Consider the following 27,661-nt stretch of genomic DNA (forward strand, 5'->3'; position numbering starts at 1 on the left):
TCATCTAGAGTACTAATATCTACCCCACTCACACACGTGCATTCGTTACTGGTAGCCCTGTGGGTGCACATCACTGCTCCACCCCAGAAGCATTCATACTAGCACAGACTTAAACACACAACCAACTGGTTCAATGCACAGGGCAATCACACAGCATCCAACTAAATCAGTCCTGGAACAATACCCCCACAATTGGAACCCTCAGGTTTAGCCGGCGGCGTTAGTCTGGGGAAGACAGTGTCTGGCCCTGTGAAACATGTGAAATCTGAAGTGCAAAACCTCTTGTTTGTATGGATGCTGTATGATCTGTTCCCCCATTACAAATCAGTACCACAAAATAACAGACACTACACCAAGTGCAATTAAGCTCTTTAATTCTTAATTTGACTAAAGGGTTAGTAAAGTAAATCAAAAAGGACCCATTTTAATGAAAGTCTAATGTGCGCGTTGGAGTTCTCGGTTTCCCCTCCATCGATTTCCCCGGACTTCGTCAACTCCTGGCTCCACTCCAAGTCTATTCCGTCCTGCTGGCTACGACGTCTCCTTTCTGGCATCTTCTCTCTTCATCTCTCACCGTACAAAAGACCCAGATCACCTCGTTCTCAGGCACACAAGAAAAAAAACTCCTTTCATTTGACAGCGCACATTCCAAAGCCCCCGTTATCTCTAGGCATGACGTGAACACCGCTGCTACAGAAAAAATCATTACATTAGCGGTGAAACCTTTCCCAGGGTGTTACATACACACACACACACACACACACACACACACAGAGTAATTTATATATTTTTTAATTATGAATAGTAATGTACTGCAGCCTCTAAACAACAAATTTCATGACATATGCCTGTGATATTAAACCTGACTCTGATTTGGATTCTAAAATATAATTCAGGCTACTCCAGCTGCAACTTTCATGCCTGAAACCTCAACTTACTGGCTAAAGTAGTTCCTGCCTAGGAGATCACAGCTATTATGGTGTCCCTCTGCACTGGTGCACATATTAGAAAGAAACCTTCACAGTAGATCAGCAGTATAAACATTGGATTATATCCATGACTCCATATTACATAATATGTGGAGATGTCAGTACCATACAGATAACTATGATTTTTCTTGGAGGTGTGTGATAAAGTTATCTGGACACCTTAATGTGGTCTTATGGCATGGCACCCTAGATTGCCTTCATATACCTCCAGATCCTGTCTTATCTTTTGAAGGATCTTGCGAATTTTGTCTAAGAAAATGACTTTATATCCTGCAACACAGCACATGACAAAATGGCAAAAAGCAAAACTGCAATCATTTAAATTAAATGGCTTCATTCAACAAGAGCTGCACTAATGGAACATCAGCAACTTTAATAGAGCAACATGGCTGGTTGCTAAGGAAACTCACCGAAACAATGAATCAAAATTTACTCACTTCCAGTAAATATGCTTTTCCATGCAAGTTTGGAAACTCTATAACTATGCTGTAAACCTACACTCTGGCTGCTGCCTGGCGACTGGAAGACTGCCTCTTCTTGGCTCTGAGAGACAATTGTTCTTTCAAGATGACCCTGGTGATATTCTGCACATGATGGACTGTCTCCTGACAGATTTGACTGATTGCATGGTATAGTTATGGAGTGACCATGAGAATGCGGATTAAAAAATAGAGGGACAAAGGGCAGCTGCACTAGTTTGTTTGTGAGACAGTACGGTGATGATAAGGGAGAGTATGAGAGAGACACATCGGACAGCAGGGAATGCAAGAGAAAAAACAAGAACACAAAATGTGTGGCATATTTGCATATGGTTATAAAACTAAGTCATGTGGTCAATGTGATACTATTGTGTGTTTATATACCATATACTACATGATAGAGCTTGAACAAAAATCCTGACAGCATTTTTAGATAGCTTGTGTAATGATGTTGTACATTGACAGCCCATGATATGTTGATTTCATTTGCAGCACCTTGACAATGATGGCTTGCTTTGTAATGATGCTTCAGAGCCAGGCTGCAATATCACCAGTAACCCTGGGACCGATGTATTAGCAAAGGTTCTTCTAGATGTTTCTTTCTCCAGTTGACATTGTTTAGCAGATATACTGTGTTGAACTGGTACATTGACACTGGCCTTGTCTTCATATCTGCCCAGCCTCATCTTATAGTCTTTCAATGTTGTCTTCATTGAGCACTGTTTGTAATATTACCAATAATAAATTACTTTCTAAGCAACTCATCTTGCTGTCTACAATATCTCCAATATCTAAACAACCTTGGCAATATTCTTCATTTTAAGCCTTTCACATAGAAAATAGTGACCCTTAAAACCTGCCTCCCGTATATTCCCTGCACACCATAAATTCCTCCATAAATTGGCGTTTTCCTTTACCCTACTCGCCAAGGCCTTCTCATGCCCCCTTCTTGCTCTTCTCAGCCCCTTCTTAAGCTCCTTTCTGCCTCCCTGTATTCCCCAAAAGCCCCATCTGATCCTTGCTTCCTAAACCTCACGTATGCTGCCTTCTTCCATCTGACTAGATTCTCCACCTCAGTTGTCACCCATGCTTCCTTCACCCTACCATTCTTTATCTTCCTCACTGGGAGAAATTTATCCCTAACATCCTGCAGGAAATCCCTAAACATCAACCACATGTCCATAGTACATTTCCCTGCAAAAACATCATCCCAATTCACACCTGCAAGTTCTAGCCTTATAGCCTCATAATTTGCCCTTCCCCAATTAAAAATTTTCCTGTCCTCTCTGATTCTATCCTTTTCCATGATAATGCTAAAGGCCAGGGAATGGTGGTCACTGTCACCCAGATGCTCACCCATCGAGAGATCTGTGACCTGACCTGGTTTGTTACCTAATACTAGATCCAGCATGACATTCCCCCTAATCGGCCTGTCAACATACTGTGACAGGAATCCATCCTGGATACACTTAATAAACTCTGCCCCATCTAAACCATTGGAACTAATCAGGTGCCAATCAATATTAGGTAAGGTAAAGTCACCCATGATAACAACCTTGTTATTTTTGCACCTTTCCAAAATCTGCCTCCCAATCTGCTCCACGGTATCTCTGCTGCTACCAAGGGGCCTATAGAATACTCCCAATAGAATAACTGCTCCCTTCCTGTTCCTGACTTCTACCCATACTGACTCAAGAGGATCCTGCTACATTACCCACCATTTATGTAGCTGTAATAGTATCCCTGACCAGTAATGCCACCCTCCTCCCCGTTTTCCCCCCTCTCTATCCCTTTTAAAATACTGAAATCCAAGAATATTGAGAATCCATTCCTGCCCTGGTGCCAGCCAAGTCTCAATATTTACCTTGTGTTCCAATATACTTACGACCTTCTGTTGGCCAGTCACCATTTCAAACCTTTACAGCTCTGCAGCTTTGCACATCCATGTTAACTCTGGTCTCTTGGACCTGATCCGATTTCTGAAAAGAAAGTCTTCCAAATCTGCAAAATTAGTAATTAGCTCCTTTAGCTAGTTAATTCTATTAACTAAAGTACCGAAGAATATTTTCTGTCTTTGGTTACATAACAAAGTCAATATCAATCAACTACTTCATTTCTTGGGTGTTTGCAATGCACTTGTGATACATTTTATACATTCTGCAGGGAGTCATTTGATAGCTTTCTTATACAGTACTATTGTATCCCTCTGTAAATTATGAGGGTTTCAGGATGATGCAACAGTTGGTGTTGCTGCCCACATGTCCAAAGACCTGGATTTGATCTTTAAATCAGTGCCTATGCTCAGTTTGCAGGTCTTCTCTTAATTGTGTGGGAGCCTGCTGAGTGCTCCAGTTATCTCCCACGTGTAAAAAGCTTGTTAATAGTCTACCGTGGATTACCACTTACTGTAAGTAAATTTCAAAAGAATCAAGCAGAACTGATGAGTACGTGAGGGAGAAAAGAGGAGGAATGGGATTGCTCAAATGCAGAGGTTCCCAAGCTAGAGGTCCACAGACCTTTTGTTTAATGGATTTGGTCCATGGCTTTAAAGAAAGCTTGGGAACCCTTGTTCTAATGGGAGCTGGTACAGACCCAATGTCATGGGTGGGCGTTGGGAACTGACCCAAATACAAGACACAGACACTGAAGTACTAGGGAAAAGACTAGGTGTATCAAAAAAGCAAGGGAAGTGGAGAAGAAACGACGCTGGACAAGACCCAGGCCCTGGACAAGACTAGGAGACAGGGCATGGGCTAGGACTAGAGCAGGAAAGTGGGACCTGGACAAGGACTCCAAGCCAGAGACTGGACAGGGACCCGGGACCTAGGTCTTGACTCGGGTGCGGACTCCGGATCCAGGCGAGGACTGGACGTGAGGGCAGGACGCGTGACTCCAGGGCAGGATGAGGACATGAAGCTCAGACTTGGTCTTGATCGAGGGAGAGCAGGAACACAGAGCCTAGGTCGAGGTAGAGCAAAGCAGAAGCGGGGAGAGGCGTAGCTGGACTCAGACACTAGCCCTGGATGAGACCAGGACTCAGGGCCTTGGCTACAACATGGACTTGGACTGGAACCCCCTCGGAGCCTTGCACATGGACTGGAACCGCCTCGGAGCCTTGCACCTGAGCACAGGAACACTGAGCCTTGGACTGGAGCACAGGAACACAGAACACAGAACTGGGACCCCTCCTTGGGAACAGGACATAGGGAGCTTTACACAGAGTTAGGACCCCTCCTTGGGGACAGGACATAGGGCCAGGATTCATACACAGACACTAAACACAGGGACACAAAGAGACAGTTCCAAGCTCAACAATAGATAGTTCCTTCTGTTGGCATGGCAAGGCTCCGGTCTCACTCCAGCAGCTAAACTTGATGACGATAGAGGCGAGGACACAGGCAAGGTTGCCGGTAGGGCTTCAGAGGGAAGGAAGGGAACAGTCCAGCCTCAGGGTAACAGCAAAGACGGCCTGACTTACCCAACAGAGGCAAGGACAGGAAGGGACAGAACCCACCATAGGGTAACAACAAGACCATCCCCCACAAATGCAAGGACAGGATACCAACAAGACAAACCAGCAACCACACTTGAACCCAGGGCCACTATATTCCAGCTTCAATATGAGAATCAGGTGCCTGTGATTAAGCCCAACTGAAACACTGGACAGCCAGAAGACCTGGAGTCCAGAGTCCACGGACCGGACTGTGAACTGGAATGCGGACTTCACGGACTGGACCATGACACCCAATGGACAAATATTTTCTTCTTGGTGTTGTAAGATGTAGTAAAATGATTGATTTTATCAGCTCTGATTGTTCTGCCAGAGCCATCTCAACATTCATATAAAATCTTTCCTCCACTCTTCGTTCTTCGGACTGGAAATTTTTGGACAGCTTTAAATGGTCTCTTTTGCAGTCTCTCTACTGAATCACAATATCTCAAAGTACACAATAGCAGATTCTCTCTAATGGGATATATCTGTTTATCATCATTCCAATTCAACCTCAGTTTCTAAATTTCATCAAATAGCACTTCTGACACCATTTCAGTATTTTTCCCATTCACTATATAAGGTATTGGAAATAGTCAATTAATTTAGCTATAAATATAGGTACCTTATTCATAAATCACCTTACAGAGCCAACTGATGTCTTTGCATTTGGTTTCTTTCCATCAGCATCCTTTTGGAATTTTTCATCCTCTAAACAAAAATTCCAAATTTTGAATCAATTAATAACAGGAAACAAGCTTTAAATGATTAACTAGTTAAGACTAAGTGGCTAAAATGAATAATTGGAAATACAGATGACTGAAATGCTGGAATTTGGAAAAAAAAAACAAATCTGCTGGAGGAATGGCATGTTGAGCACCCTCTGTAAGGATGGGGAAAGAACCACTGAAGTTTTGTGTTGAAACCCTGGATCAGGACTAAGGAAGTAGGTATCCAGAATCAAGTGGAGTGGGGGAGCAATGAGAAAGGAGCCAGTGACAATAGGCAGACCGAGGAGGGGTAAAAGATGACAGTCAGGTTCAGCCAGATAAGTGGGAATAATTATTGTCCATTGACAAATATTACATAAAAACATGTATGTTAAAAAATTAACATTTCCAGGATCAAAGTACAACCTGAATTAAAGAACATGAGATCAGTACTCCTTGATGTCTTTGAACATCAGTTGGCAATGTTCTTGCTTTATGCACCACGGTTAACAAGTAGTTGATGGAAGCATCGGTAGCTGGGCAGAACGATTCTGACCAATGAGGTCACACTAAGCTGCAGTGTGTGCCGAATCACAAACCTGCAATATCAAAGAAACCAGAGCAATGGTGATGGGGAGATCATCAATGTTTTCATCCTAGAACAGGAAAACAGATTTGTGTTCCACATACCACTGTCACATGCTTGGAAAAAGATTTCAGAAATACAGAGGAGAGATTTCTACATACCATCCTCTAAGCCAGGGGTTCCCAACCTTTATTATGTCATGGACCAATACCGTTAAGCAAGGGGGTCTGTTGACACCAGGTTGGGAACCCCCTTTCTAAGTCCTTTTGAACACAGGCATCTGAAATTGTGATGGGAGCAGTCTGTGGCAGGTGTCTGGGTCTGCACCGCACTACTGTTGGAATGGAAGCTGGTACATCAAATCCTGCATAATTAGTTGCAAATGCTGAAATGGAGCAGGGCAGCTCTTCAATATTGGACACTCTCCAGCTGAAGGGTGAGTACTCCTCTCTCCTCTGCATCTTATCAAGTAAAGTCTGTGCTGATCAGTTGCTCTACCATCACTTCCAGCAAGCTGCAATATCTCTGGAATGACACCCACCTATTATTCCAGTCACAATGCACCTTCCCCTTAAGAAGTATAGGCCACCTTTAATCAGTCCATCTAGCTGGTTCCGCTGATGGCCGCTTACAAAATTGTGCCTTTGGTCAAGTGCTAAAGCAATCAAATGTCCGATTAGATCTAATTGTGCTTTGGTATCATGATAATGATCAGACAGTACAAATTATCAATGCAGCAAGTACATGCATGGGTCAATCAGCATTGGGGGTCACAGCTTTCATTTCCCAGCACTAGGCAATTTAATTCATTTAGTCCTTCCTTTCTGAAAATGTACACTATCCTAAAGGATATTCAATATAAATTTGCTTACTAAGTAATTGCAGAGAGTGAATAAGCCAGATCTAAGAGCATTTTCAGGGCCAATTTTGGGTTAGTGCTTTATTGGCATCTTCTGTATGTTAATTTCTTTCCCATTGCTGCTTCTGAGAATGACAATTGCCAAATCTCACTGAAAGTTTTATCATTCTCTTTGTCCTTGGATTTTGCTAATCAAGATCCTGCCTTTATTTACTGAAAGTAATCGAATAATGACTCTGTGCCAAGTTCAGACTGAATATTCATGTCCCAGCATGACACAACTATCACCAATGAAACCAATGTCGGAAATAATCACCAACTGCATCAGACTTGATTCTGTTCTCTCTGTGGATCACTTTTTGAACGAAGGATCAGTCCTACAGGATATCATATCAATGTGAAAGGGCTAGGACAAGAAGCCAACAAAATATTTCATCCAAAAATAATGAGCTCAAAATTTTATTTTTGTAACATCAGATAAACAGATGTGTAAGAAAGTATTGCATTATTTCAGTTTTAAGCAATTTTGCTCATGTTCTTGGCAGTTACCATCAGTTGTTAATAACATGTGGTCTTTTTGTTGTGAGATTTTCTTTTTCTCTAACATTGTTTACCTGGTCTAAATAACAACTGGTGCTATTCATGACAAAAGAATCAGCTTCTCTCCATGCTGCAGGCTTGAAAGCCGTGTCATTTAAAGGGCTGGGCGCATATCTTTCTACATTCAAAGGGAGAGCATCTCTCAAGCAGACAAACCTGAAGAAAAATGTTCAAATAAGATCAGTCATCATGCCATTGGGATGTTCACCTTCAAAATTTAGTAGGCAAAACTGCTCTGTAAAGTAATTCTTTGTTCACCAGTAATAAATGAGAGAAAATGAAATCAATTAGAATCATATCAACCAAAATCATATAACCAATTTTTTAGCCAGAGGGTAGTGATTCTGTGTAATTCATTGTCACAGAAGGCTGTGGAGGCTAAGTCAATGGATATATTTGTAGCTGACTTTTTTTCAATATGACTAATCAGTTGGATCTAATTGCAAACGGGAGAAAATTTGCAGATGCTGGAAATGCGAGCATCTCACACACACACACACACACACACACAGACTGATGGAGGAGCTCAGCAGGCTGGGCAGCATCTATGGAAAAGAGTACAGTCGACATTTCAGGCTGAGACCCTTCAGCAGGACTGGAGAAAAGAAGATGAGGAGTCAGAGTTAGAATGTGGGACGAGGGGAGGGAGAAACACAAGGTGATAGGTGAAGATGGGAGGGGGAAGGGTGAAGTAAAGAGCTGGGAAAGTGATTGGTGACAGAGACACAGGGCTGAAGAAGGGGGAATCTAATAGGAGAGGACAGGAGGCCATGGAAGAAAGGAAAAGGGGGAGGAACACCAGAGGTAAGGAGATAAGGTGAGAGAGGGTACAGGGGATGGGGAATAGAAAAGGTGGGGGCATTACTGGAAGTTCAAGAAATCAATGTTCCTGCCATCAGGTTGGAGGCATTCAGAGGGAAGGAAGGGAACATTCCAGTCCTTCCAGGTGAGGTGACAGGGTGACAGTTCACTGTCTGTTGGGGTTATCTATCGTATCTGGTGCTCCCTGTTGTATAAGAGTGAACCCAACGCAGATTAGGAGACCGCTTCATTGAGGACCTACGCTCCATCCGCCACCCATTTTAATTCCACTTCCCATTCCCGTTCCGACTTGTCCATCCATGCCTCCTCCACTGTCGCAATGAGGCCACAGTCAGGTTGGAGGATCAACACCTTATATTCCTGATGGCATGAACACCGATTTCTCAGTGGTATATTGATTAGTCAGGGTGCCAAAGGTTATGGGGAGAAGGCAGGAAAACGAATGGGGTTGAAAGGGATAATAAATCAACCATGATCAAATGCTAGAGCAGACTCAATGGGCCAATTCTGCTCCTATGTCTCTTGGAGTTATGATCATTAAGTACAGGGGTGCCAACCAGCAGCAAGAACAGCTTCTATCCTGCTGTTATAAGAATGATAAATTAAAGATGAATTCTTGATCTCTCAGTCTACCTTGTAATTGTCCTTGCACCTTATTTGTCTACCGCCACTGACTGTAAGACTACATTTTGTATTCTGTCGATGTTTTACCTTGTACTTTCTCAGCGAAGAACACCTACCTGTGTGGATGGCATGCGAGAGAAGCTTTACATTGTATCTCAGTCTATAATAAACCAATTACAAATTATTCCGCCAGAGTACAGGACCCACACCTATGCAGGCTTTCATAAGGCAAACACAACTCATATGTGTGCCCACAGGAAAGAATTCCATTTGAAAATACCTTTCAGAATTATTGTGGTTGTGAAAGGTGGTATATAAACCTCAAGCTGCACTGTGAGTGAAGGAAAAGGAAAAATCAACATCACCCTCTTTCAGAAGTGAAGTGTCAGTGCTTTTACCTGCTGAGTCTATATGTACACAATTTATGTCACTACTCACTGTTACAACATACCAGTCCAAATCAGAATCAGGTTTAATATCACTGGCATATGTCATGAAATGTGTTGCTTTGCGGCAGCAGTATATTGCAATACATAATAATAAAAGTATAAATTACAATAGGAAAAAATACTAAAACTTAAATTGAATAATTACTGCAAAAAGAGAGCCAAAAGGAATAGTGAGATAATGTACATGGGTTCATTGCCCATTCAGAAATCCAATGGTGGAGGGGAAGAGCTGTTCTGAAAATGTTAAGTGTGTATCTTTAGGTTCCTCTCCCTCCTTCCTGATAATAGCAATGAAAAGAGGGCATGTGCTTGGCGATGGGGGTCCTTAATGATGATGTAGCCTCTTTGAGGTATTGCATTTTGAAGGAAACTTTGATATTAATGCGGTATTATATGAGCATTCAGAGGTGTGCAGGTAATCTGGCTGGGTGGTTCAATGTGCAGGCGTTCATATACATCCCTGGCAACTTCCTTCCAGAAGTGGCCTTAAACAAAGAGGACAGCTCCTGAGTGAATTGTCCTTTATCAGTTTGTGCAAATTCCTGGACTCCAGGAAAGTCTGCCAAAGCCTTCCCATCTCTGGATTCTCTGTCAACGTCCCATAGGAACCTTCTATCTTTATTTTTGCCCTATAATGACTGCTTCCTAAATTCAATGCAAATATTAAGGGGAAATTCAACTTGTGAAGTGCACCATTTAAGAAACAAAGTAGCATTAGAAAAGGGAGAGAATCCTTCAGTTAAGCTGAAACAATAATGAAACGTGCTCGAAATACTCAAACTCAAAAATGTTTGAAATACAAAAACTATATGTGTAGAGAAGGAAAAAAGTCAGCTTCTAGGTCAATTACCTTTCAACTGTACGGGGAAAGTGCTGACATGGAAATGTTGTAAGTTGAACAGAAGTGGAGATGTTATGTAGAGAGCTACAATATCATGGAATCCAAGAGAAATTGAATGCCACAATTAGTTGTGGTGCTCGCAGGAACTGAGTGGTAAATGCTAGCAAACAATAAATGGTTTGCCTGGAAATTGTATCAGTAGGTGGAAACAACTGAAGTATAAAATGCTAGGAATATCTGACTTCTTGAAATTATTGAATTCAATGATGAAGCATTGCGGCCAGAGATAGAAGAGTTCTGCTGAATGCTTATCCAGTCTTTATTCAATATTCTCAATTACATCACAAATGAGCAGGGGATCGAGAACTACAATGAAGCAAGTGCAATTAAGATTTTTCTTTACCCGGAAGAATCATTTGGACTCCTGAGAGACCATCATCAGCTGGATGAGAAGGCACCATCAGAATGGGAATATATAAAACAAAATGCAAATGCTGTAAGTCTGAAATAAAGACAGAAAATAATAGAAACACTCATCAGGTCAGGCAGCATGTACAGAAAGAGAAATAGTTGGCACTTTAGGTCCAGGACCCTTCATCAGAACTGGAAAAGAGAGGAAACAAGTTTAGATAACAAGAAATATAGGGATGGGTAGAATAAAGGGAATGTATCTGAAAGTTTGGGACCAGATACTCCGATGTGAAAGTTAACAATTATCTTAGTAGTTTCAAATTATCTGAGATTTTTTTTTATCTGTGTGTTTAGCCCTCTGCTCTACTCTCTCTATACCCATGACTATGTGGTTAGGCACAGCTCAAATACCATCTATAAATTTGCTGATGATACAACCATTGTTGGTAGAATCTCAGGTGGAGATCAGAGAGCATACAGGAGTGAGGTATACCAATTAGTGGAGTGGTGTCACAGCAACAACCTTGCACTCAACATTCGTAAGATGAAAGAGCTGATTGTGAACTTCAGGAAGGGTAAGATGAAGGAACATATACCAATCCTCATAGAGGGTTCAGAAGTGGAGAGAGTGAGCAGCTTCAAGTTCCTGGCTGTCAAGATCTCTGAAGACCTAACCTGGCCCCAACATATTGATGCAGCTATAAAGAAGGCAAAACAGTTACTATGCATAATTAGGAGTTTGAAGAGATTCGGTATGTCAACAAAAACACTCAAAAACTTCGATAGATGTACTGTGGAGAGCATTCTGACAGGCTGAATCATTGTCTGGTGTGGGGGGATTGGGGGGTAGGAGCTGCTGCACAGGACCGAAAGGAGCTGCAGAGGGTCATATATTTAGTTGGCTCCATCTTGGGTACTAGCCTACAAAGTACCCAGGACATCTTCAAGGAATGATGTCTCAGAAAGGCAGTGGCCATTATTAAGGACCCCCAGCACCCAGAGCACGCACTTCTCTCACTGCTACCATCAGGTAGGAGGTACAGAAGCCTAAAGGCACACACACAGCAATTCAGGAACAACTTCTTCCCCTCTGCCATCTGATTCCTAAATGGACATTGAACCCATGAACACTACCTCACTGTTTTAATATATATTATTTCTGTTTTTGCACAATTTTTAATCTATTCAATATACATATACTGTAATTGATTTACTTCTTTATTTATTTTTACTTTTTTCTACTAGGTTATGTATGGCATTGAACTGCTGCTGCTAAGGTAACGAATTTCACAACTTATGCCAGTGATAATAAACCTGATTCTGACCCTGATTCAGATTCTGATCTTTTCTCATTCCCATTGTTCTAACCAATATTGTCCTGAGGATATTTTGTTACATTTTTAGTAGGCATTCCTTTTAAGTCAGTTATTAGCACAAAGTAATCTCAATCTCTGTTGACAAGAAGAATTGGTATTTGAAAATAATACAATTCAATTGACAGGTTCAATTCTAACATTCAAAAGGGAGTTGGATATGTAACTATACAGGTGGGGGGCAGCAGAGTGGGATTGACTGGATGCTCTTAGCTAGAGCCTGTACAAGCTTAATGGAATGACTGTCCTCCTGTGACATAACCACTCCCTGATCCTGTGAATTGCAATCATGAAAAGCAAGTGTGCCTTTGCATGCAGTGCAATGCAAATATGGAAAGGACCCCACCCTGTAATTTAAGGTTGGTCTCACCTGCTGTTAAGGTAGTCAGAGATTCAGCTGTAAGACTGGTGGAATAGAGATCCAGGAACTGTTCGGTCTATGAGATTAGAACCACTCATCAGAATCTGAACTGACTGCAGCCAGGATTTTTCAAAGCAACTCATTTGAAATCTATTATATAGTATAAATAAAAGTCTTATATATCCATAGCTCTAAAATAGTCCAGTCATTCACTTGAGAAAAAGAACACAGCTCAAAGAAATGTAAAAATAAGAAAAAAATCAAGTTATTTCATAATGGGTTTTACTGGTTTACAGCCAAAATTTTGCAAACCTTTATAATTGCCTTCTGCTTGACCTAATTGGCCCTAAAATCCATCAACCTGTTGACACTTCAGTAATACCAGTGGAGAGGGATTTCTGCCCACTGATGTATTGCATTACTGACCCCACCATAATTCACAGGATCAGTTCATTACCATATTGAATGGGCAGTCAGAAGTGGTCAAGTAAAATAAAATATTGCTCTGTCAGGAGTGGAATAGGGGTGATACACTGTTTTAAAAACTGCTGTAAATTGAAGTGCACCATTTCTGGAGGCTCACATTACTGGATGTGCTCTATCTCTTAACTTTAGCTGGAGTGCTTCACTGCAAAAATTTCTTGTCAAAGGATAACTTCCTGATTTCCCCCAGACTTTGTATGGCTCAGCTTTGGGCATTGATGGGATCAAGGCAAAAAGAGCTGAGCTCTTGTTTCCTCAGATGCTGATTTATGGACCCTCCTACATGAGATTCACCAGAGTTTAGCCTGGACTCATATGAGACATGGAGAAAAATTAGGCCATTCTGCCCATCAGCTCCACTCCACCATCTATGTCACTTGCTTCCCTTACAGTATTACTGATAACAGCTACCAGATGTGTGTATTGCATTGGAGAATTTGTATGTTCACAGATTATACATGCAAGTTTAGGTACAGCCACATCTATTAACTCACCAAACATAACTATAACTAAATGAATATCTTCTTGGCCACTGTTCGACATCAGTCTGCAGAACGCTTTTAAGCTATGACTCCATCATGAAAGGAAGCTGCCAAATGTAGGCAGGTGAAGAAAATGAACTCTCAATTGCACAATAGCAAGCAAGTGATGGAACACTAAACTGACAAGACCAGGCAAGCTAAGAGAAGAGTGGACTTCACATTTACGCTTCCGTCAATGGCTTGTATTTTCTTTAAATGGAGAAATTGTCATTCACAATTCTCTCATTTCTCCATCTGAATGTCATATTGAAAATATACCTCGCAATGGGTGAAACTGTGGTACGGCTAACAACCCTTGCCTCATAGCACTTGTGTCCTCAGTTCAATCCTGATCCTGGACTCCATTCCAGTGGAGTTTGCATGTTTTCCCTGTGACCACATAGGCTTCCTTTGGGTGCCCTGGTCTCCTCCCACATTACAAAAGTTAGTCACTATTGACTGCTATAAATTGATCCTAGTGTGTGGGTGAGTGGTGCAATCTGATGAATCTGAAGTACAGCTCAAATATCATCTATAAATTTGCTGATGAGGCAACCATTGTTGGTACAATCTCAGATGGAGATGAGAGGGCGTACAGGAGCAAGATATACCAGCTGGTTGAGTGGTGTCACAGCAACAACCTTGAACTCAATGCCAGTAAGATGAAAGAGTTGACTGTGGAATTCAGGAAGGGAAAGATGAGGGAACACGAACCAATCCTCGTAGAGGGATCAGAAGTGGAGTGAGTGAGCAAGTTCAGGTTGCTAGGTGTCAAGATCTCTGAGGATCTAACCTGGCCCCAATATTTTTATGCAGTTATAAAGAAGGCAAGTCAGCAGTTATATTTCAATAAGAGTTTGGGGAGTTTTGGTCTGTCAACCAAAACAGTCAAACACTTCTACAGATGTACTGTGGAGAGCTTTTGGACAGGCTGGTGTGGGGGCAGATACTGCACAGGATCAAAAGAAGCTACAAAAGTTGTAAAATTAGTCAGCCCCATCTTGGGTGCTGGCTTCCATAGCATCCAAGACATCTTCAAGGACTGGTGCCTCAGATAGGTGATGTCTGTTATTAAGGACCACCAGCACCCAGGACATGCCCCCTTCTCATTGTTATTGTCAGGAGGGAGGTACTGAAGCTTCAAGCCACATAATCAGCGATTCAGGAACGGCTTCTTCCCCTCTGCCATCCAATTCCTAAATGGACTTTGAACCCATGAACACTACCTCACTTTTCAAAAAAATATATATTATTTCTGTTTTGGCCTTATTCTTAATCTATTTAATATACATATATATACTTACTGCAATCAATTTGTGTGTTTATTTATTTATCAATATATTATCATATATTGCATTGAACTGATGCTGCTATGTTAACAAATTTCACAACACAAGTGGGTGATAATAAACCTGATTCTGATTCTGATGAGAATATAAAATATAGGAGTAGTATAAATGGCTGGTTGATGACCCACATTGACTTGTTAGACTGAAGGGTCTGTTTCTTTGCTTTTTCTCTCTGTGACTCAAAAATTTACAAGTATGCAATACTCTCTTAATTCAATTCCCTTTCCACAGGTTCCATTCTATTATATCAGCTCTCTGCATTCTCCTACATCCATTTTCCTCTGATACTCTTAGATCATAAGACCATAGGACATAGGAGCATAAATAGGCCATTCAGCCTATTGTGGCTGCTCTGCCATTCCATCATGGCTGATCCCAGATACCATTCGATCCCATACACCTGCTTTGATGCCCTGACTAAGCAGGAAACAACCAACCTCTGCCTTAAATATACCCATGGACTTGGCCTCCACTGCAGACTGTGGCAGAGAATTCCACAGATTCACTACTCTCTGGCTAAAAATATTTCTCCTCACCTCTGTTCTAAAATGTCACTCCTCAATTTTGAGGCAGCGCTCTCTAGTTCACAATACCCCCACCATAGAAAACATCCTCTCCATTTCCACCCTATCTAGTCCCTTCAACATTCAGTAGGTTTCAATGAAATCCCCACATTCATCTATATTCCAGTGAGTACAGGCCTAAAGCTGCCAAACACTCCTCATATGTTAACCCTTTCTATATGCTTATACAGAGATAATGATATAGGGAAGCACATGAATTCTGAGCAATGGGCTATCAGACGTACAAGTTGCCTGGGTGATGACCAAAAGCAAGATTTGTGTGTCAGTATTTTGGGTATTCACCTAAGTTAGAGGAAGATATTGCCACTCTTGTAGCACTTTAGTTTTGGGCATCATCACTGCCTCGGTCTTGTCACCATCTTTCAGTGATGGCTACAGCTGCTTCAGTAGGTTGAGAACCATGAAGAACATAGGGGTACAACCTTCACCATTCAAGTGTGGCCTGTAGGTAACCTGGGAGTCATAACTAAAAAGCTTTTTGCAGCAAACAGCAGCCCATTATTGACCAATGCCCAAGATTAATTTCATCCTAGGAATAGATATGTCTGGTGAGAATATAGCTGTGGCTATACATAAACTTGCATGGATAATCTATGAGCATACATATTCTCTCAATACATACACATAGTTGGTAGCTATTATCAATAATACTCAATGGGAAGCAAGTGATGTAAATGGACTCCAGGTTAATGTTAGCCAGGTTGCAGATTCACTGCTACATCTGGGAACCATTCATCATTGTAATTAGCCAGTGCTGTCATTAGCATGAAGCTCAAAACGGCTGCTACCTTATTCTGCAAATGCTTCGTTAACTCTTTAGAGCAGGAGATTGGCAGATTCAGCAACAGATTCTCAGGATCTGAAAACAATTCAATGATGATGAATAACATTGAGTTTCCCAGAGAGCATTCTCAAAGAGGCAGATTCAGGGCGGAAAGGATGCTTCTGTTCAGGAGAATGCAATGGCATGGGATGCTAACTTGCTAAGTCCATGCCACTTTTAATAAAGCAATGACAATAACTGCAAATAGCATTTTACTGAGAGGTGCCGAGGTGCTGACAGCTTGCAGCAAAGAACTGGGAGGTTTGGGATATGGCTCATGATTCTTCATTCTGCAAATGTAAAATACTTCAGCTGTTTAACATCTAAAATGAAAGCAGGGAATGTTGGAAAAACCCTTTAGATCTGGGATGCCTTTTCTTTTTCAACCCTTTCTATCCCATCGCAGCTGCTCTCATTTAACTCCCAAACTATTTTCCTGCAAATTATAACCTGCTTATCTCTAACCATCCCCTGTTTAGATTAAATAGACCTGAATCCCTATTTCATCTCTCCCCACAGATGCTACCTAAACTGTTAATTATTTTTAAGTATTTTCTGTTAGTGCTCATTGCTACATTTAGTTCCTGATCCTAATGCAGAGGTAATGGATTGTAAAGGTAGATAATTCTGCAGAGGAAGTATAGGGTCTTACCTGCCCCAATATCAGTGCAAAGCAAATAGAAGACATTACAGTGATTCCCAGATCATCACCTTGATTGTTGGAACCTTAGCCAGAACAGTTGGACTGGCTAACACGCTAACAGTCAGTCCCGACGAAGGGTCTCGTCCCGAAACGTCGTCAGCGCTTCTCCCTATAGATGCTGCCTAGCCTGCTGTGTTCTACCAGCATTTTGTGTGTGTTGTTTGAATTTCCAGCATCTGCAGATTTCCTCGTGTTTACTGTAACAGTCAAGTGTCTTATGGACAGAGATTTGTACTGATGATATTAAAGCCATTGTAATTAAACAGAGCTACTGTTTAAACTTGGGCCATTTCTGGCAGAGCATTCCTGAAATCTACAGCTCCCAATATCATACTTTAATGGCTACTCTGAAATTAGGTCCATTTGAATTCAACCATTCAAATCAGGATATCAAGGAATATTAATTACTAACATACAACCCTGAACAAAAGTTAAAATTTACTCTTGTCAAGTCACTTACTGGTTACAACAAATTAATTAACACACACCTTGGCCTCCCTGAGTATGCCAAAGTCCTAGAACTTGTTAAATTGCAAAGAACAGGCTGTGAATCAAATTTCCAACACATTTAATTGGTTGTAAACAATAAAAGATCAGCAGATGATATGCTAATCTTCAAACTAATGTAAATGATAAAGACCATCGGCAGCCAATTGAAATGGAAACAGCAAAACATCGGTACTTCTCCATTAATGACTTAGTTTTTCATACCAGACAAAACCTTTTGCAAGGACTGTATAATTCCCATTGAAACAAAAGCATGGCTAAAGTGGAAATTATATCTATCATGTGAGTCAAAAGACACAGTGACATCGATGATTCGTTCCTTTCATCCTTATCATTTTTCCTTATCTCTATCATTTTGCTCTTCTGTACAAGCTTTGTTACATCATCACATCATTAATGAACATTTCTGTTCATCATCTTATTTAATTAATCTTGATAATGCTGTTCTGCATTCAGCAGCTTGTGTAATATTACACTCCTCAGTGCTCACAAGTTCCAGTATCTTTTAATACACTGACTAAATCATAATGTCTCAATTTCTACCATGCCCTTTGTTAAAATAATGGGATCGGTGTTCATTCAAATTGTCAATACTGCAGTGGACTTTCCAGCTGACATGATTGTTTAACTCAGAGTGGAAGTGGAGTGCAGGGACAGGAGCATTACACAAAAATCTATTCTGCCTTACTGATATTTAGCTTGCAATGGTACGATCAAATTAATATTTAAACTTGCTTAAAAAATTGCTTCCACGCATTCTGAAAAATGGTTTAATTATAATGTAAAAATGAATGGGGATTATCCACACTGCTTCCTGTTTATGTGGAATTGAACTGCCCTGTGCATTTTGCTCATTTGTGCAGGGAAATTGCATGCAACAATGTAATAATTCTTAAATGTATTTATTTATTCAAAATTGCAGAAGGATTTTCTGGAAAAATATTTAAGCTTAGCTTATCTTTAACTTTAGGATTTCAGGATCAAAATTCAAGTTTATTTATCATGAAACAGTGAAATGCGTCATTTGCATTAACAACCATCACACCTAAGGGTGGGCTGGGAGCAGCCCGCAAGTGATGCCATGTATTGCAGTGCCAACATAGCATGCCCGCGATGCTCGGTAGAACAACACAGAACACAACAAGCAGCAAATTAACAACAGAAGAACAAGGCCCTTGTTGCTTCCTCCCACCCACACACATGTAAAGTCCTCTAACCCCAAGATTCTTCCGCCTCCAACCTCCAGTGGACTTGAGTTCAGATGTGCACATGCAGACATTGGGTCTTCTACCCCAGTGGACTCACAAAGATATTCAGACCTTAGGACCCGGCCAATGAACCTCAACTTCTGGATTTCTGATTCAACTCTTGGGCCTTCACCTTCGGTACTGACCGCTCATTAACGAACATTAGGCCTCAAATACCAGCCTCACCACTTCGCATACCCAGGGGGCCATTGGATCTGTTTTTTTCCAGCTCGCATAGAACTCCAACTCCTGAACCCACTAACAAGTTGTTAACTCTAAGGGACCACCAGACTTCATTCATGCTGGTCTGACAGCTGGACATCCCAGCCCGAACTGCAGATACCCTACAACTGCATCACTGTCCTTTGAACATGGAGCGGTGACTTAAGACACCAGACTGTCCTCTAATTCCCCTAATTCCCCCACTTTAAAGTATTTTAACCTGATAGAGCTTGGAACAAAATTTTTTGCGTATGGCACACAAAACGCTGGAGGAACTCGACAAGTCAGGCAGCATCCGAGACCCTGGTCTCAGCCTAAATGATTGACTGTTTATTTCCATCCATGGATGTTGCATGACCTGCTGAGTTCCTCCAGCAATTTGTGTGTATTGCTCACGAATTCCAGCATCTCCAGTATCTCCTATGTCTTGTGTCATTGGTCTGGTGTTGGATGTATTCAAATTATGGAGTGTTTAATTGTCAAAAACTTTGGCTTGGCTTAATTATCCTCCCATTTGGAGCTTTCTTCAGAGAAAAAAAGTTGAATTTCCCCATGGGGATGAATAAAGTATCTATCTATCTATCTAGTTAGTCATTCCTGTGCCAAGTGATCTCAGAAACGGGCTGAGGGTATTAAGTCTGGGGCCTTGATCTTCAATTTGCCTTTTCCTCACTGACAAAACGCTATGGTGGTGCATTGAAGCAATGGTGAATTTCATCATAAATTTTTGCCTTCGCTAGGAGCTGAATCCCAAGATTTTGGACGTGCTCAGTGTGTTTCAGGGTCTTGCCATGAATCTCTATCGTTAGTAGGGCAAAGGTGTGTTTTCATGTGCTGGCTGGTAGAGGACATTTTTCTTGAAAGTAATAAGTGTGAAGCCCATCCTCCCACATGGTTCCTTAATGAGTCGGCAATAACTTGGAGTTAAGCCTCCAGCCATGTGCAAATACGTGCAGTGGGTTGAACAGTTCCCCATTAGCTCTGACAAATTCTTAAGGGAGGTTTGTTGAATATGGGTGTAGTGTAGTTAATATTTCAGTAACATCTAGGGCATTGAGGAATGCAATAGAGCAGAGAGATCTAGGAATAATGGTGCATAGTTCCCTGAAGGTGGAATCTCATGTGGATAGGGTGGTGAAGAAAGCTTTTGGTATGTTGACCTTTATAAATCAGAGCATTGAGTATAGGAGTTGGGATGTAATGTTAAAATTGTACAAGGCATTGGTGAGGCCAAATTTGGAGTATTGTGTACAGTTCTGGTCACCGAATTACAGGAAAGATGTCAACAAAATAGAGAGAGTACAGAGAAGATTTACTAGATTGTTACCTGGGTTTCAGCACCTAAGTTACAGAGAAAGGTTGAACAAGTTAGGTCTTTATTCTTTGGAGCGTAGAAGGTTGAGGGGGGACTTGATAGAAGTATTTAAAATTACTGTATGAAGGGGATAGATAGAGTTGACGTGGATAGGCTTTTTCCACTGAGAGTAGGGCAGATTCAAACAATAGGACATGAGTTGAGAGTTAGGAAGCAAAAGTTTAGGGGTAACACAAGGGGGAAATTCTTTACTCTGAAAGTGGTAGCTGTGTGGAACAAGCTTCCAGTAGAATTGGTAGAGGCAGGTCCGATATTGTCTTTTAAAAAAAATTGGATAGATATATGGACAGGAAAGGAGTGGAGGGTTATGCGCTAAGTGCAGGTAGGTGGGACTAGGTGAGAGTAAGCATTCGGCACGGACTAGAAGGGCCAAGATGGCCTGTTTCCGTGCTGTAATTGTTAGATAGTTATACTTGAGTAATATTGTCAATATATTGTTTGATTAAACATTATTTGTCTATTTACAAAATTCATTATGGGTTATATGTAAGAAGTACTTGAATAGCATATGTCATTGTGCCACCACATTACATACAAGTGCCTGACTAAATATAAAGAGGGAGAAAAACAAAGTAGACAAGTATCCTGACTCCTGTGTTTTACTGGAGTTACAAACAATAACAGTGGTGATGATTAAGTTTTAAAATGAACACAAGACAACTACCTACCAATTGAAGCACAGCACATTTTTCTTCATAAGTGGAGAGAGATGTTCGGGTTTGGAAAAAAAAGGCAGAAAATGGAAAAAATTATTAAGTGATGAGTACAGCCATGGTTTCATAAACAGAGAGTAATGTGTGATAATAACAATCAATAAATATAAAGCAGAAGTGGCTGACTACTTTGGAACGATATATGCATTTGATTGTACAACGGATAACTGGATGATGTACTCTGAATTAATTGGTAAGTATTTTGAAGCAATTTAAAAAGGCTATGAAAACAAGGGCCAGTGTTGCTGAGTGCTAGGGGTGGAAAAGCATACAGTTTGTTTATAAGATTAACTACTCCATCCAAAGAAGCCGAAAGGAGCTTTGATGTCACCGTGAACATAACACAGGAACATTTAGAACCAAAATCACTGCTGATTACAGAATGCTTATGATTGATAAGTGCAATTCAATACCATCATCCCCTCAGAACTAATCACTAAGCTCAAAGACGTGGCCTCAATATTTCCTTGTGCAAGTGGATCCTTGATTTCTGTAATTGCAGACCCCAGTTAGTTCAGATTGGCAACATCACGTCCTCCACGATCTCCATCAGCACGGGTAAACCACAAGACTGTGTTCTTAGACCCCTGCTCTACGCATTTTACAGTTATGACTGCACAACTCCAATGCCATATTCAAGTTTGCTGGTGACACCACTGTTGTAGACCAAATCAAAGGTGGTGATGAATCAAAATATAGAAGGGAAATTTGAAAATCTGGCTGTGTAGTGCAACAACAATCACCTTTTACTCAATGTCAGCAAGATCAAGGAGGATATTATTGACTTCAGAAGGAGGAAATCAGAGGTCCATGAGCCAATCCACATCAGAGGATCACAGGTGAATAAAGTCAGCAACTTTAAATTCCTCGGTGTTGTCATTTCAAAGGACAGGGAAGAGAAGAAGAGAAAATGTTCTGTTGCAGTTTCAAGCAGAGCACTAATCTGCATGATACTGATCAAAGGACTGAGTAGCCTTGAGATTTACATTTTGAAAATGAACTTGAGACAAACAATACACCTTACATAGAAGTGAATGGCAAATTAATTAAAACTGAATCGGACACTGGCTCAGCTGTTCCAGTCATTCCACAAAATGAGTTTGAACATTACTGAAGTCTGTAGATATTCAACTAGAACTTGTACTGGAGAAAAGATATCTCCTGTGGGAATGACGTCTTGACAGTGAACTACAATAACCAACAAGCCACATTGGACTTGCATATGGTAAAAACAGAAGGGCCAGCATGGTGAGCCCAGGATTGGCTGAGGCAATTACAACTTGATTGGAGATCCATCCATCATTTGCCTGCCATATCCTCTGCAACAGAGTCAACTGAATGCAAATTATGAAAGGTACTGGATGTGGCCACCAACAGTGTTCAAGGGTGGCACTGAAAAACACAAACATATCAAGGGTAAAATAGTGATAAATGAAAATGCCACACCCAAATTCTACAAAACCCATCCAGTTCCTTATACCATCCATGATAAAGTAGCCAGTGAGTTGGATCACGTGAAATTCTTTCCAAGTTTTAGTGGAGACCATGGGCAATGCCAGTGATCCCAGCAGCAAAGAAGAATCTGTCTGTCAGGACCTGTGGTGATTTTCAGGTCACCATCAATCGAGTACTGAAAGTAGATCAATTCCCTCTGTCCAGGGTAGAGGAGACTTTTGCAGGCCTTTCTGGAAGGAAACATTTCAGCAAAGTGAACTTAACTGAGGCCTATTACAGATGGAGATGGAAGAAGAGACCAAAATGTTTTGCACCATACATACTCACAAAGGGCTTCATTGCTACAATACGCCTATTTTTGAAGTAGCATCTACACCTACACTCTGGTAGAAAGCTATGAACCAAGTGCTGCAAGGCTGCCCTGGTACTCTGTGTTACCTGGATGATATCTTTACTACCGGCGAGGATCACAAGGAACATCTCCCAAATCCCAAGACAGTATTAAAAATATTGGAAGATTATGGGATCAGAGCACAACAAGACAAGTGTGAATTCTTTAAACCAAGCATCACTTACTGTGGTCACATCATTGACACACAAGAATGACACAAGTGTGCTGAGAAAATTCAGACACTGTACTCACACATTATGATCCATATTGCCCAGTGAAGCTTGTCTGTGACACCTTGCCTTATGGTACGGACACAGTCATGTCAAATTTTGTGAGTGATGGAAATGAATAACCCATAGCCTTTACATTGCATTCTCTTACCACTGCAGAGAAAAGTTACGCACAGATTGACAGCGAGGCCTTGAGTCTGATTTGGCATGTAAAACCAGTACCTGTATGACAGAGGTTTTACTCTCATTATTTATCATCAGCCAGTAGTGTCCATTTTCAATCCAGAGAGGGCTGTCCCTCTAACAGCAGCAGCACGATTGCAGAGATGGGCTCTGTTTCTCCGACGGCACAATTACAACAACAAATTCAAGAGGACAACTAATCATGGAAATGCTAATTAGTTTTCCCTTTTACCGCTGGAAAAGGGAAACTGAAAATTTACAAAAGAGGACATTCCTCGTGACATATTCTTTCTAAAGCACATGGTAAGTCTCCCTATTTGAGAAGAGATGATCCAAAGGGAAAACAGAAAACACTCCACACAGTCTCAGGTCTACACGACAACCTAAACTGGCTGGAATGTGCAGCAGAAATTCCAGCTCCCCCATTTTTACCAGGATGAACTTGCCCTTTGCAGGGGTTGCCCTATGTGGGGATTGAGAGTTGTTGTACCATCCAAGGTGAGAGCTAAGCTGTTGGCAGGGCTACATGCCTGTCACCTAGGCATGGTCAAAATGAAAGTGTTGGCTCGAAGCTTTGACTGGTCTCCTGGGATATATCAACAGATCGAGCAGCTTGCCATGCACTGTTTGGGATGCCAACATATCCAGTAGTTGCCAATTGCAGTGCCTTTCCATCCCTGGGAATAGCCTGGCAGTGGATTCATGTGGTTTTTGCCAGACTATTCATGGGTACAAAAGTGGCCAGAAGTTTTCCCAACAGCCTCGCACATGATTGATGTGTTGAGAAGCATCATCTCAAGCACTGATGTTCCAGAGCTTAATCAGTGGCAATGGACCACAGTTTATTGTGGAACAGGTTCAATCATTCCTGAAAATAAATGAAAGAAGAAGTATTACTTCTGCACTGTACCACCCAACTATATGTGAGTGCTTCATTTAAGAAAGGAAAATAAACCTAAGTAGGTAAGAATCCTGGCTCCTGTGTTCTTCTTTTGATTAGTTTTTGAAGATACAAAACATTACAATGAGGTGCAACAATGCAGCGAGAGGGACTGAGAGACGTGTCAGAACAATGTCCCAGCTCTGCCTGACACTAACAGAGGATAGATGCATTACTAGAATAACTTCAACGTGGTTATGAAGGCCTTAAATACTGTCTCTGATTATTTTCCCCATGTCCTAGACTGGCTCCCTGAAAAAATTCCTAGTGACCACACACAGAATCCAGCCCCCACCTTGATCACAGTAACTCTCTTCAGAGATGATCCTTGTTGTTCTGATATAGTACATGTATATGACATCACTAAATTAAATTTCAACATTACATAAATTATAGCAACACACACAAAATGCTGAAGGAACTCAGCAGGTCAGGCAGCATCTATGGAAATGAGTAAACAGCCAACATTTCGGGCCAAGACCCTTACATAAACTGCATTCAGCAGCTATGCTCCACGAAATAATAAAAGTAATTCCTGAAAAAATGAATGTAGTAAATTGTTCCTTGCTGCTATTCACAAGTTTGACATGCAGCAAATTAGAGCTGCTGAACACTTTTCTATCTTAGTGCAAATTTTGTTTGCATTTTAGAGATAATTTTGATTCCACCTTATTGTCAACAATACAGAATAAAACTCCTCATAATGGCAGTCTCAATAGAACATACAAAGTCTTGATAAAAGCTGGAGCTCTTCACCTTATCACACCTGCAGAAAGGAGGGGTTTATCAGGGGTATTCGTTGGCCTGGACATCAGTGAGTTAGAAGATTGCATTGCTTAAGAATATCTGATAGTGCTCAATGGAAAGTGCATGCATGGCTGAAGGCATAAATGTTTCCATGGAAACCATGGTCTAAAATAGACTAATGTTAATCTCAATGGCCTAGATAGTTGAAATAGATTGGTGCTCTACGACAAATGTAACATTTCAGTGGCTCTATTCCTCAGACCAGTACAGAGGTCTACTGGTATTTCATGTTTCATTCTAAAGATGGAACTTTTAGTTATTGTTAAAATAATTGCAGAACGAGTCTATTATTTTGTATCTTCAGCCCCTCTATTCTCTACTATTTTGAATTTCTCCTTGGCGACTATCCCCGTACTGTGTAGGATATGCTGATCTGAGCATTTCTGATTAAAGTTAAGATTACGATCTGCCAAATGGAAACATTAAGGTTTTCACTTTCCCTCAAACAATCCCAGGATTAAAGACAATGGGATTTTGGTTTCCACGCATGTTTTTACAATTATCACCAACATTTTTCTGTTCTGCCCTTCCTTTGGAATTATAATATTTTTCAATAAGTTAGCAAACATTTACAAGGTTTGAAAGCAAGATTTTAAAAGACCAGACTCTCATATATTATGCTTATTATTTTCAGGAAGTACAAATAATCCCACCTATAATTAATCAGATGTTAATTTGGGTTAATAAATCTTTACTAACTTACTGCTTGCTATGCCCCTGTTGTTTTGGGCAATAATGAAGGTCCTCCATCTCTGGCGATGCTCAGATTGCCAGTAGCTTGCTCTCAGTTTTGACTACTGTCAGTCATATAAGTCCCGGGTGAAGACTCAGGAATATCATCACACAAAGGTATAGAAGGATTCTTCATTGCTGTTTCCGTATTTGACCTGTCAGAGTTGTTAGTCCTGAGCTGAACCCCTGAAGGTGGAGAACCAGTGGAACACTCTGAGTCTGGCCTCTACCCTTTGAACTGTTTGGCATTGTGATCCTACCAAGAACCAAAGCATAAAGTCCTAACTCCAACCAACATAGCTCTTCAGGTCACTGAGGCAGAGAAACCTCCAAACCACGACAAGGTTGTGATCCTCTTGGAGAAAAAATAAACCTTTAGATCTGCCTTCAACTTAGCCAAACAATCTTAGTAAGGAACACTCCTGGCTCTGAAACAATGTGGAGTCCATGTAGCACTCTTGGACCCAAATGTATAATCTAGATTGTCACTTCATAACTCTGAGATGTGTATTCTCAGTGAATTTTTAATCTCAAAGAAAGTCCATTGCAGAGTGTACGGACTGGTACACATGGGGAAACAGGAAGTTGAAACACAATGTATATACAGTGCCTATAAAAAGTATTCACCCCCCTCCCCTTGGAAGTTTTCATGTTTTGTTGTTTTGCAACATTGAATCATAGTGAAATTAATTTCCGTTTTTTGACACTGACCAACAGAAAAATACTCTTTAGTGTCAAAGTGAAAACAGATTTCTACAAAGTGATCTAATTTAATTACAAATATAAAACACAAAAGATTTGATTGTGCAAGTAGTCACCCACTTCAAGACAGCATTTACTAGATGCACTTTTGGCAGCAATTACAGCCTTGACTCTGTGTGAATAGGTTTCTATCAGCTTTGCACATCTGTGCACTGTACCATTTCCCCATTCTTCTTTACAAAACTACTCAGGCACTCTCAGATTGAATGGGGATCATGAGTGAACAGCCCTTTGCAAGATGGTGTGTTTTTGATGATGTGTGTGGTTTGACTATGCATTGCTCCCCTTCTTGCACAGTCACGCAGCTTTTGAGGATGGCCTGCTCTAGGCAGATTTACAGCTGTGCTATATTCTTTCCATTCTTGATAATTGACTTAACTGTACGCCAAGGACTATTCAATGACTTGGAAGTTTTATTGTACCCATCTCCTGACGTGCTTTTCAATAACCTTTTTCCAGAGTTGCTTGGAGTGTTCTTTTGTCTTCATGGTGTAGTTTTTGCCAGGAAACTGACTCAGCAGCAGTTGGACCTTCCATATACATGTGTATTTTCACTACAATCTGTTGAAGCAACTTGACTGCACACAGTGGTCTTGATTTAACTAATTATGTGATTTCCAAAGCCAATTGGCTGCACCAGTGATGATTTGGTGCATCATTTTAAAGAGGGTGAATACTTAGGCAATGAATTATTTTGCATTATATATTTGTAATTAATTTAGATCACTTTGTAGTGATCAGTTTTCACTTTGACTCGAAAGAGTGTTTTTTCTGTTGATCTGTGTCAAAAAAAAGCCTAATTAAGTGCTCTGTGATTCAATGTTGTAAAACAATACATGAAAACGTCCAAGGGGGTGGGGTGTGTATGCACTTTAATTTATTCCCAAGGTCTTTGTTGATTACCTTTGAGACCTCTTCTATACATTGTACCAATCTACAGAACTATTAGTCACATGAAAAAAATCTTTAAACAAGCGATGCTGTTAAAATAACTCACACAAAATGCTAGTCTCAGCCCAAAACAACATTGTTTATTCTTT

General features: G+C 40.9%; 1 long non-coding RNA gene across 1 annotated transcript; it reads right to left on the reverse strand.

Moving 5' to 3' along the window:
- Positions 1 to 397: 397 nt before the first annotated feature.
- LOC140734334 (uncharacterized) lies at positions 398 to 26,245 on the reverse strand. Its single transcript, XR_012100524.1, has 4 exons — positions 25,831 to 26,245; positions 7,728 to 7,869; positions 6,095 to 6,267; positions 398 to 5,669 (listed from the first exon to the last, which is right to left on the reverse strand). It is a non-coding gene; the product is annotated as an uncharacterized lncRNA (long non-coding RNA).
- Between the last annotated feature and the right edge of the window lie 1,416 nt (positions 26,246 to 27,661).

The sequence above is a fragment of the Hemitrygon akajei genome, chromosome 10, assembly GCF_048418815.1.
Source record: "Hemitrygon akajei chromosome 10, sHemAka1.3, whole genome shotgun sequence".
NCBI lineage: Eukaryota > Metazoa > Chordata > Chondrichthyes > Myliobatiformes > Dasyatidae > Hemitrygon > Hemitrygon akajei.